Source organism: Ailuropoda melanoleuca, chromosome X (genome assembly GCF_002007445.2).
Source record: "Ailuropoda melanoleuca isolate Jingjing chromosome X, ASM200744v2, whole genome shotgun sequence".
Lineage (NCBI taxonomy): Eukaryota > Metazoa > Chordata > Mammalia > Carnivora > Ursidae > Ailuropoda > Ailuropoda melanoleuca.
Window position 1 is genome coordinate 82656188 of NC_048238.1, and position 10001 is coordinate 82666188.

The 10001-nt window shown below is 44.5% G+C and overlaps 1 protein-coding gene across 1 annotated transcript in view; it reads right to left on the reverse strand.

Annotated features, from left to right (window-relative positions):
• The window catches only part of KLHL13 (kelch like family member 13), a 260054-nt gene that overhangs the window by 206029 nt on the left and 44024 nt on the right, over window positions 1-10001 (reverse strand). The window lies entirely within an intron of this gene.

Sequence of the window (10001 nt, forward strand, 5' to 3'; positions counted from 1 at the left end):
GCGGCGGGGAGCGCCCAGTGGCCCTCACGCCTCCGAAACCGGGACGCTCGCGTTTGAGCCCACATGGCCTCCAGTGCCCAGGAGGCAGGAGAGGTGGAAACTGTCAAGTATCCAGGGCCCGCGGCGCGCCCGCCCCGGGTCAGCCGCTCCAGCAGGAGGCCAGCCGTAGGCTCGGCCCCTCAGATTCAGCGAGGGCCCGGGCGTGCCCTGGAAACCGTGCCGCTTCACCTCGGCGGGGCGCGCACCTCAAAACCAGCCTGCCCGCGCGCTGAGCGCTTCGGGGTCCCCCTCCCTACGGGAGCGCAGAGTATTAAGAAAGAGGAAGAATAACACCAGCTTGAGCAGTTTAACAGTTTACTGAGCGTTTACTATAAACCACGCGCCGAACTATTCATTCCCTTCACCCTCACAGCTACTCCACGCGGTCCACATTATTCTCATCGCCGTTTCGCAAGCGAGAAAACCGAGGCGGAAAGGTCAAACAAGTTGCGAGGGTGACAGAATTAGGAAGGGACAGAGCAGGACCCAGGATCCCAGGCGGTGTGATGCCAGCGCCCAAGCTCTTAACCGCCGGGCGCTATTGCTCGCAAACTGGTAGGACTGCTGCTATTCTAAGGCAGAATCTTGACTCCCCTCCCAGTTCGGTCAGCCTAGCCCCCAACAAAAACCCCAGTCAAGCCTGTTTTTCCCCTTGCGAGTCCTCTATTCATTCCTTGCCTCCCAGAAGGTTACAGCCTGAGGCCACCTTCTTAACACCTCTCTTTGCCTTGTCTACTTGTAATTCCAGACTCCTCCCAGGAAAAATAATGGAAGCTTGCTGTTAACAGTCCTTTTTCTCGCGGTTTTGTTTTGTGTTTTCCTTAAGGAAGTGACTGGGCGAGTGTGGGGACTGTAGTTCGTTTGATTTCCTAATATTTCTCCCTTTGCCTACCAGTAAATGAAACAGGGATCTGAGTTCTGGGCATTGCTGACTTGGTATTTCAAATTCCATACGCTGAAATTCTAGCAGTGGGTTTTAGGTAACTTTGAAGACAGCTACTCAAAGACTTTCTAGAACTACAGATATGACCACATTGTTAGGCTTTATCAAACTGGTGAAAAGAAGAAACTCCAAATGCACATGGAATTTGCATTATTATCTTTTATCTGTCAGTATTTTCAACACAATTCATCTTTGTTAACCGGAATGCACTGATTGGCTCCTCCACCTTGCTTATTCATTAATTACCGTATGCCTACATTACACACAAAATGCCTATTATGCAGAAAGCACCTGTTACAGAAGTTTACAGTCTCATTGAGGGGCTATGTTTAAAGCAATCGATTTCAGCATATATTAAAAACCTGGCACATAGGTTAAAAATAAATAAAAACTGAGTTGATACACATCCAAGTCATTGCGTCACCCCTGACAGAAAAAGGTTCAAGTGGGGTTGTTTTACAATAAATTCTCAAACAGAAAAGTCGGGATAATGGGAGATTCAGGTGTGGCCCCAAGCGGCCCTTATTCACAGGATGAGAAAAGCCTTCATGATGTGTAGCAAGGAGAGGGTTAACTACAGAATCTGAATTTGAATACCCAGATGGGAATAAGATATCATAAATACACTTATTCTGTAGGAATCAGTTGCTGTTTGGGTTAGGATGTTTTGAGTAGTTAATCTAGTGGATAGAGCACTCTGACTTGGAGTTAGAGGACACTTATGTGCTATGTAACATTCTTAGCCCCATCAACTCTCTGAGTGTGTTTTCCTGAATTTACAGTGGGGATAATAATGATATTGGGCGGACCTGCTCACTGCGTTATTCAGGATTTCAAATCAGATAAGACATGTGAAATTACCTTATAACCATGTAAAGAATATAGGCAAATGTAAAGTGATGCTTTTATTCATATCAGACTGGCCACTACAAGCTAGAGATGTAATTAGGAAGGATTTTACATGCTAACCTGTACCCAAAAATGTCAAGAACTAAAAAAGGCATTTGAAATACAATTGTACGGTAAAAATCTAAAGAATGGGGAGATACAACAGAGATTCAAGAAACAAGAGAACAAGTCAAAAGAAAATATTGGTACAAAGAATACAGAAAAGGATGATGGCCCTTATGGGCTAAATTGTGTCCCCCTCCTCAAAATTCATAGCTGCTTGATCTTAACCCCCATACATCAGAATGTAATCTTATTCCACAATGAATTCTTTAAAGAGGTAATTAAATTGAAGTGAGGTCTTTAGGATGGGTCTTAATTCAACAGGACTGTTGTCCTCATAAGAAGAGGAGATCGGGACACATCCCTCCGTGCACACAGAGGAAAGGCCACGTGAGGAGACGGCGAGAAGTTGGCAAGCCAAGGAAAGAGGCCTCAGAGGAAACTAAACCTGCTGACACTTAGATGTCCAACTTGTGGCCTCTATGAGAACTGTGAGAAAATGCATTTCTTTCTTTTGTTGTCGACGCCATCCAGTCTAACAAACTATTAACAATGGCAAACATTTTCTATCCCAGCTAGAGTATCGTCTGTATTAGTTGTTGCTAATTGCTGCATAGCAAACTGCCACAGACCTGGTCGCCAGCCTAAAACCGCACACATATTTCCATTTCCATGGGTCAGGCGTCCAGGCGCGGCTGAGCTGGGTGCACTGCTCAGGGCCTTACAAGGCTGCAAGCAAGGTGTCAGCCGGGCAGAGCCCTCTCCCAAGCTCATTCACACTGTTGTCTGAATTCAGTGCCTCATACTTGTAGGACTGAGACTCTCAGCGTCTACAGGCTCCAGAGACAGCCCTTCTCCACAGGCCACTTACAACATGGCTGCTGGCTTTTTCCAGTCAGCAGGAGAACTCTCACCTCCAGAAGGGACTTGAATCACATCTTCAAACTCTCTTCTCCTTTGTCATATAATGTAGCCTAACCATCAGAGTGACCTCAGCATAGGCACAGGTCTCAACTACACTTAAGGGGAGGGGAATTTACGGGGCATCTACACCAGAGGCCAAGACCCTTGGAGGTCATCTTAGACTTCTGCCCACCACACTCTCCAAAGTTTTGATGGCACCAGTTTCTTTATTTATAAAAATTCACCAAGACAGAGACCACATAGGCAGATATGGACACACAGGCATACACACATACACACACACGCACACATGCACGCACGCACACGTCAAAGAGCTCAAAGCCATGGCAGAGGCCTAGTCCCTCAAGAAGCAATCGTAAGCCTGCTGCGTGCCTAAGAGCTGTGAAACCAAAGGATTACGATGATGTTCACTCTAATTAAAGAACAAACGAAAAGTATGAGGACACCTTTTTCATCTCTCTGCTCAATTTGTGTTTCTTTGAAACACTCACCTGATCCATTACTGAATGGATCCAGCATCTATGGAGAGCCCACAGGGTGTCTGCTCAGGCCTTTACTCCACAGAGTGGAATAAGGAACAGAATCAGCAGAAAGTTTCTATTCTCCCGTGGCTCAGAAACTAGTCCAGATAAGAAAAGTAGCCAGACACACACACACACACACACACACACACACACACACACACACACTATATAGTGCAGTGGAGGCAGGGTTGTGTGTTTAAACACAGAAATAAATAAATACACACTTGCTAAGTGAAGAGAAACCAACACGCTCCCACCCCCTCAGTCAGATAATGAGCCCTAGAATAAGTGAGCTCTTAACTGGGCTTCAAGGAGAGGTCAAACTCAAACTGGAAGAGTCAGAGGGAGGAAAGGATCTAAAGGATCTGTACAGGTTTTCTAACATCAAGGATGACCCTAGCCATAAACTATACTAACTCTGTGTGGGGACCTTTGAGAAGATTCTGTCTTTTTCTGTCAAAACTTTTCAGAGCCGACTTCTCAGCACAGCTCCTATGCATTTAACACTCTCAGGAGCTCAAATTTGGAGGGTTAGGAATCAAAACTTTCCCGGGGACTCTGTAAGCATAAGGTTCTAAAAGTAAAGCTGTAGGAGGAGCTCCTCTCTCTGGCTCGATGCTCCAGCCTCTGTCCTGACTCCACAGAGAACTCACCCACAGAAACCCCCACTGCCCAAAGGGTCCTCAATTTCTATGTCTCAACTGACTTCTTTTTTTTTTTTAAAGATTTTTTATTTATTTATTCGACAGAGATAGAGACAGCCAGCGAGAGAGGGAANCAAAGGGTCCTCAATTTCTATGTCTCAACTGACTTCTTTTTTTTTTAAAGATTTTTTATTTATTTATTCGACAGAGATAGAGACAGCCAGCGAGAGAGGGAACACAAGCAGGGGGACTGGGAGAGGAAGAAGCAGGCTCCCAGCGGAGGAACCCGATGTGGGACTCGATCCCAGAATGCCGGGATCACGCCCTGAGCCGAAGGCAGACGCTTAACTGCTGTGCCACCCAGGCGCCCCTCAACTGACTTCTTATGTGTCTTCAAACAGCACACAAGTTTCCCTTTTACCTTGCCCATTCATAGCCCTCTGGCTGCAGTCCTCTCTCCTTNCCTGACTTCTTATGTATCTTCAAACAGCACACAAGTTTCCCTTTTACCTTGCCCATTCATAGCCCTCTGGCTGCAGTCCTCTCTCCTTCACCCTCTCATTCATACCAAAAGCTCATCATGGGTAAAGGCCCTGAAGTAGGAACGAGCTTGGTGCCTTTGCAGAATGAAAGGAGGCCACTGATGGGGCGCCTGGGTGGCGTCTGTCTTCAGCTCGGGTCATGATCTCGGGGTCCTGGGATCAAGCCCCGCATCAGGCTCCCTGCTCAGCTGGGAGTCCGCTTATCCCTCTGCCGCCTCTCCCCTCCCTGCTGTGCTCATGCTCTGTCTCTCTCTTTCTCTCAAATAAATAAATAAATAAAATCTTTAAAAGCAAGCAAGCAAGCAAGCAAGCAAGCAGGCCACTGAGTACCAATGGAGAAGAAGAGAATGCGAGGAAGTTGGAGACGCTGGCAAATGCTAGATCTGTAGGGCCTTCCAGGCCACAGTGAAGCGTTTGGAACTGACTTCAAGTGCAAATGATACCATCGATGAGCTTTCTAAGCATGAGAGTGAGAAGAGACAATGTGCGTTTTAGAATCACCATGGCTTCTCCGAGGTGGCCATGGGCAAAAGCCAAACCGAGAGACTGGGAAGAAGGCTGCAGTAAGCAGGCTAGTGACGATGCAGCTTCGAATAGGGTGGTGGCAGTAGAGACAGAAAAAAAAGACAGATGGATTAGAGATCTATTGAGAAGGATGACCCATTCAACTAGAGGAAAGATGATGTCATTTCATAAGATGGGGAAGACTGGAGCAACCGGATTTGGGTGGAGGTTTTTTTGGGGGGGGGAAGCGTGGGGATTGTTGCCTAAAAAGTTCTTTTTTAGACACGTTATGTTTGTCTGTGAGATATTCAAGCGGAGAAAACAAGCAGGCAGGGATGTATGCATCAAAGGCTCAGAATAGATTCTCTGTGATGGAGAGCCGTCACTGGCAGGCTTCTAGAAGAAATAGTGTATAACTGTTGTCTGTCTCCCCACCAACATGCTACAACACAATCTACATCACAACCTGGATGAATCTCAAAATAATTACTCTAAGTGAAAAATGCCACACACACAAAAAGGTACATGATTCCTTTTATATAAAATTCTAGAAGATCAAAAGGAATCTATAGCGACAGAAAGCAGATCGGTGATTGCGTGAGGATAAGAATAGGGAGTGAGGGGAAGGAAGAACGACAAAGGGGTAACAAGGAAACTTTTAACGGTTAACGGTATGTTCATCACCACTACCGCAGTAATGGTTTCACCTGTGTATACAAATGCCAATATGTATCAAATTATACACTTTAAATATGTGCACTTCACTTTATGTCACTTATCTGCTAAAAAGTCAGTCATATGCCTTGACCAACTGCAGTGTCTCTATTATATAAAAGATGAATACAAAAGCAGGGATACAGTCAAGGCTCAGGAATGGATTAGAATCAGAGGCTAGAAAGCTGGCAGGACTCTCTCCGTCTTTGTCTCTGTACATTATCAAGGAATCTACTTCATTATTCTCTCCCATGGCAGACTGGCATTTTATGCTTTCCCGGCTGCATGGCGGGACATGATTGGCCACGAATCCTTAGATTATATCTCCTCCATTCGAGAGACCAAACAAACTGAAGCTAGGATCTCTAAAACTCAATTCCATAGTCCGTTGGAGTGTCTCTGATCGGCCCTTTTTATATCAGGTACGGACTTCTGGATCAATGAACTAATCTCTGGCCCGCATGGAATCTAAACCAGATGAGAAAAATCTTAGCCTAGCCATTAAGAATTTGGGCCAGCCAAGAGTCCTAACTAAACTGTCTGGCATTTATAATGGGGGATACCAGGGGAAAACCAGACGGATTAGGTAAGGAACTTTTACAATGAAAACTGTGACTACATATGTGTAGCAGGAGGATGCATGGGGACATTCATTTCTAAGGTCTCACCAATGAATGTCCCCATGCATCCCTGCTACACATATGTAGTCATGGTTTTCATTGTAAAGCCAGTAACACCATGATTGGCGGAATATGTAAGAGAGGCAACCAGAAATTAGAGAAGGAAAGTCCCCATTCTGTACCTTCACCCTACCACAGAGTTTTCCACCACGCTGTCAGTTAAGACCATTAAATAGAGAACAATGGGGACAAATAGAGCCCCAAACATCAGCTTTTAATCAAATCAAGCAAAGAGAGGGTGCCTGGGTGGCTCGGTTGTTTAAGTGTCTGCCTTCGGATCAGGTCATGATCCTGGAGTCCTGGGATCAAGCCGCATCAGGCTCCCTGCTCAGCGGGGTGTCTACTTCTCCCTCTGACCCTCCCCTCTCGCATGCTCTCTCTCTCATCCTTTCTCTCTCAAACAAATAAAATATTTTTTTTAATGTTTTTTTTATTATATTATGTTAGTCACCATACAGTACATCCCTGGTTTCTGATGTAAAGTTCGATGCTTCATTAGTTGCGTATAACACCCAGTGCACCATGCAATACGTGCCCGCCTTACTACCCATCACCAGCCTATCCCATTCCCCCACCCCCCTCCCCTCAAACAAACAAAATCTTTAAAAAAAAATTAAGCAAAGATAGTATCATTCTCACCATAAGTAACCAAGCTGTAATAGTAAGGAATCCTGGATGGCACATAACACAAAAGGGCTCTGGAATTGTCCTTTAGCTTAAGTCTCCTGAAACGAAATTGACAGACAACAGATTAAGCTATTCCAGGAGTTGTTTAAAAATATTTTTAAAAGGGGCACCTGGGTGGCTCAGTCGTTGAGCATCTGCCTTCGGCTCAGGGCGTGATCCCAGGGTCCTGGGATAGAGCCCTGCATCAGGCTTCCTGCTCGGCTGGGGGGCCTGCTTCTCCCTCTCCCACTCCCCCTGATTGTGTTCCCTCTCTCGCTGGTGTCTCTCTCTCTGTCAAATAAATATATAAAATCTTACAAAAATATATTTTTAAAAAACTGAGAATACTATCACGTCAAACTAACATGTTAAAAGTCAGATTCGCCATCTTCTCTTTTCCCTCAACCAATGCCCCTCTTTCTATCAATAAATGTATCATTCTTCCTGTCACCCCAGCTTGGAACCTCATCTCCCCATTCACTCAATGAGTATTTACCGAATGTCTCCCTTAGGCAAGGCAAATGCTAAACTCTACGATAGACACAGTGAAATATAAGATCTGGGCGCAACAAGTATAAAATCATTTTGGGGAGATACATCAAAACTCAAGTAATTTCTACAGCAGCTGTATGTGATAAGTGCCTGCAAGCGATGGGAATTCATATAAACACTGTTGTGTCTATTGATATGGATGTCGGAAATAATTTTCCCAGCATCAGGAATTTGGTTAAATACATTATACGAGTATATAATTGAATAATCCACAGTCTTTCAAAATGATGAATGATTTTACGTAATGAAATGGAAAGGTGTTCATGATAGGTTACAAAACAGTATGTATGATACCGCCACAATACGTATATATGTACATACAGAGAAAACTATACAATAAAATAGTACCAGTGATTAACCACTGCTGTGTTGGAATATGGGTATGATTATACTCTTTTGTTTGTTTGTACTTTCTGATTTTTATGTACTGAGCATGCAAGAAGAAAATAAAGTGTTTTTTTAAAGATTTTATTTATTTATTTGACAGAGAGAGAGACAGCCAGCAAGAGAGGGAACACAAGCAGGGGGAGTGGGAGAGGAAGAAGCAGGCTCCCAGCAGAGCAGGGAGCCTGATGAGGGGCTTGATCTCAGGACCCTGGGATCATGCCCTGAGCTGAAGGCAGATGCTTAAGGACTGAGCCACCCAGGCGCCCCATAATTTTTTTTTTCTAATAAAGGGAAAAGGCTTCAGAGAAAATTTGATGCAAAGTCATGTTTTAGCCATGTCATTTCTAAGGGGGACTATATCCACTAGAGATAAAAAGTAGAGTAGTTGGCTAGCTGGCTAGCTCAGTTGGTACAGCATGTGATTCTTGCTTGATCTAAGGGTTGTGAGTTCGAGCCCCACATTGGGTGTAGAGATTACTTAAAAATAATATCTTAAAAAAAAGGTAGAGCATTTAATCAGAAGATATTTACATAGAGATGGTAGTTAAAAAAATGGAAACAAGAAAACTCAGGGGAACTGAGTCTCACAGAAGTCTTAGGCGCCAGATGAGAGACCAGAGAACAATGGAAAAGAAAAGAGGTCACCTCCAAGTGAGAAACAAGAAAACATCAGAACCAAAGGGGAATCTGGTATGCTAAACGTAGAAGAGAGAGTGGAGGGGAGCGTGGTCACATTCTCCAAGTGCTAGTGTCCAGAGCGAGGGTTGACTTTTAAAGCTTAAGATGCCTTTTTAAAAATTTACCATGGTATTACCATATAAAATGGTGTCATCTTTATTGAATGCAAATCTAAATATGCCATTTATCAGTTCAAAAATGGGCTTCTTCTTGGGGCACCTGGGTGGCTCAGTCGTTAAGCGCCTGCCTTCGGCTCAGGACGTTATCCTGGTGTTATGGGATCAAGCCCCACATCAGGCTCCTCTGCTGGGAGCCTGCTTCTTCCTCTCCCACTCCCCCTGCTTGTGTTCTCTCTCTTGCTGCCTGTCTCTCTCTCTCTGTCAAATAAATAAATAAAAACTTTTTTAAAAAATTGGGCTTCTTCTTTGCACAATTAGAACCATGGATGTCATGAGACCAGTGCTGGAAAGGGAATGCAAAGACCCTTTTGTCTTGACCCTTGATTTCACCAATGAGCAAACTGAGGCCCAGAGAACGAAACTGATTTGCTTCGGGTCACACAACAAGTGACTTAAACAGAGTTAAAAGTGTGCAGCTGTCTGTGCTAAAAGGGAATACGGGAGCTTTGGTAAATGAATCTGTAAGATATTCTGTTAAACTCATGTTGTCAGCAGTTCCAAGTTTCATCCTCTTCCAACCTTTTCCTTCCCTGGAGCTCTGAATGGCCTACTCTGTTCCCCCTCTTTCCACCTTCCCCTCCCTCTCCTTTCTTCTGAACCTGTTTATTTTTGAGGTAACTGCTTCATTTTTGCCAGGTCTCTGTTATGATCCCCATCATAGGAACACCCCCTTCTTGCCATCCTAGCAAACAGCTTCTTTTACGACTCAATTCAAGGGTCATTTTCCCTAACAAGCATTTTCTCTCCAGCCAGGTGGTAATGCACGCACACCTGCGGGCCGTGGTGAAGAGCAAAGTTTCCCTGGGTTTGAAGTCACCTCTGCCGCTCACTGTGACCTCAGGCAAATGACTGAATCACTTTTTGCCCCTTGCAGTATTGAGTGAAATGGGAATACTAGTCATTCCTTATCTACAGGATTCTCCTAAAGGTTGAATAAGTCATTACACATAAATACCACTTAGACTAGTAGCTGGTCCACAGGAAGTGCTACATTAAGTCTTGGATGCCATCATTATCAGAGTACCAGAGACACCTTCTGGTATTTTTATCATGTCTGCCTCTTCTTTTTTTTTT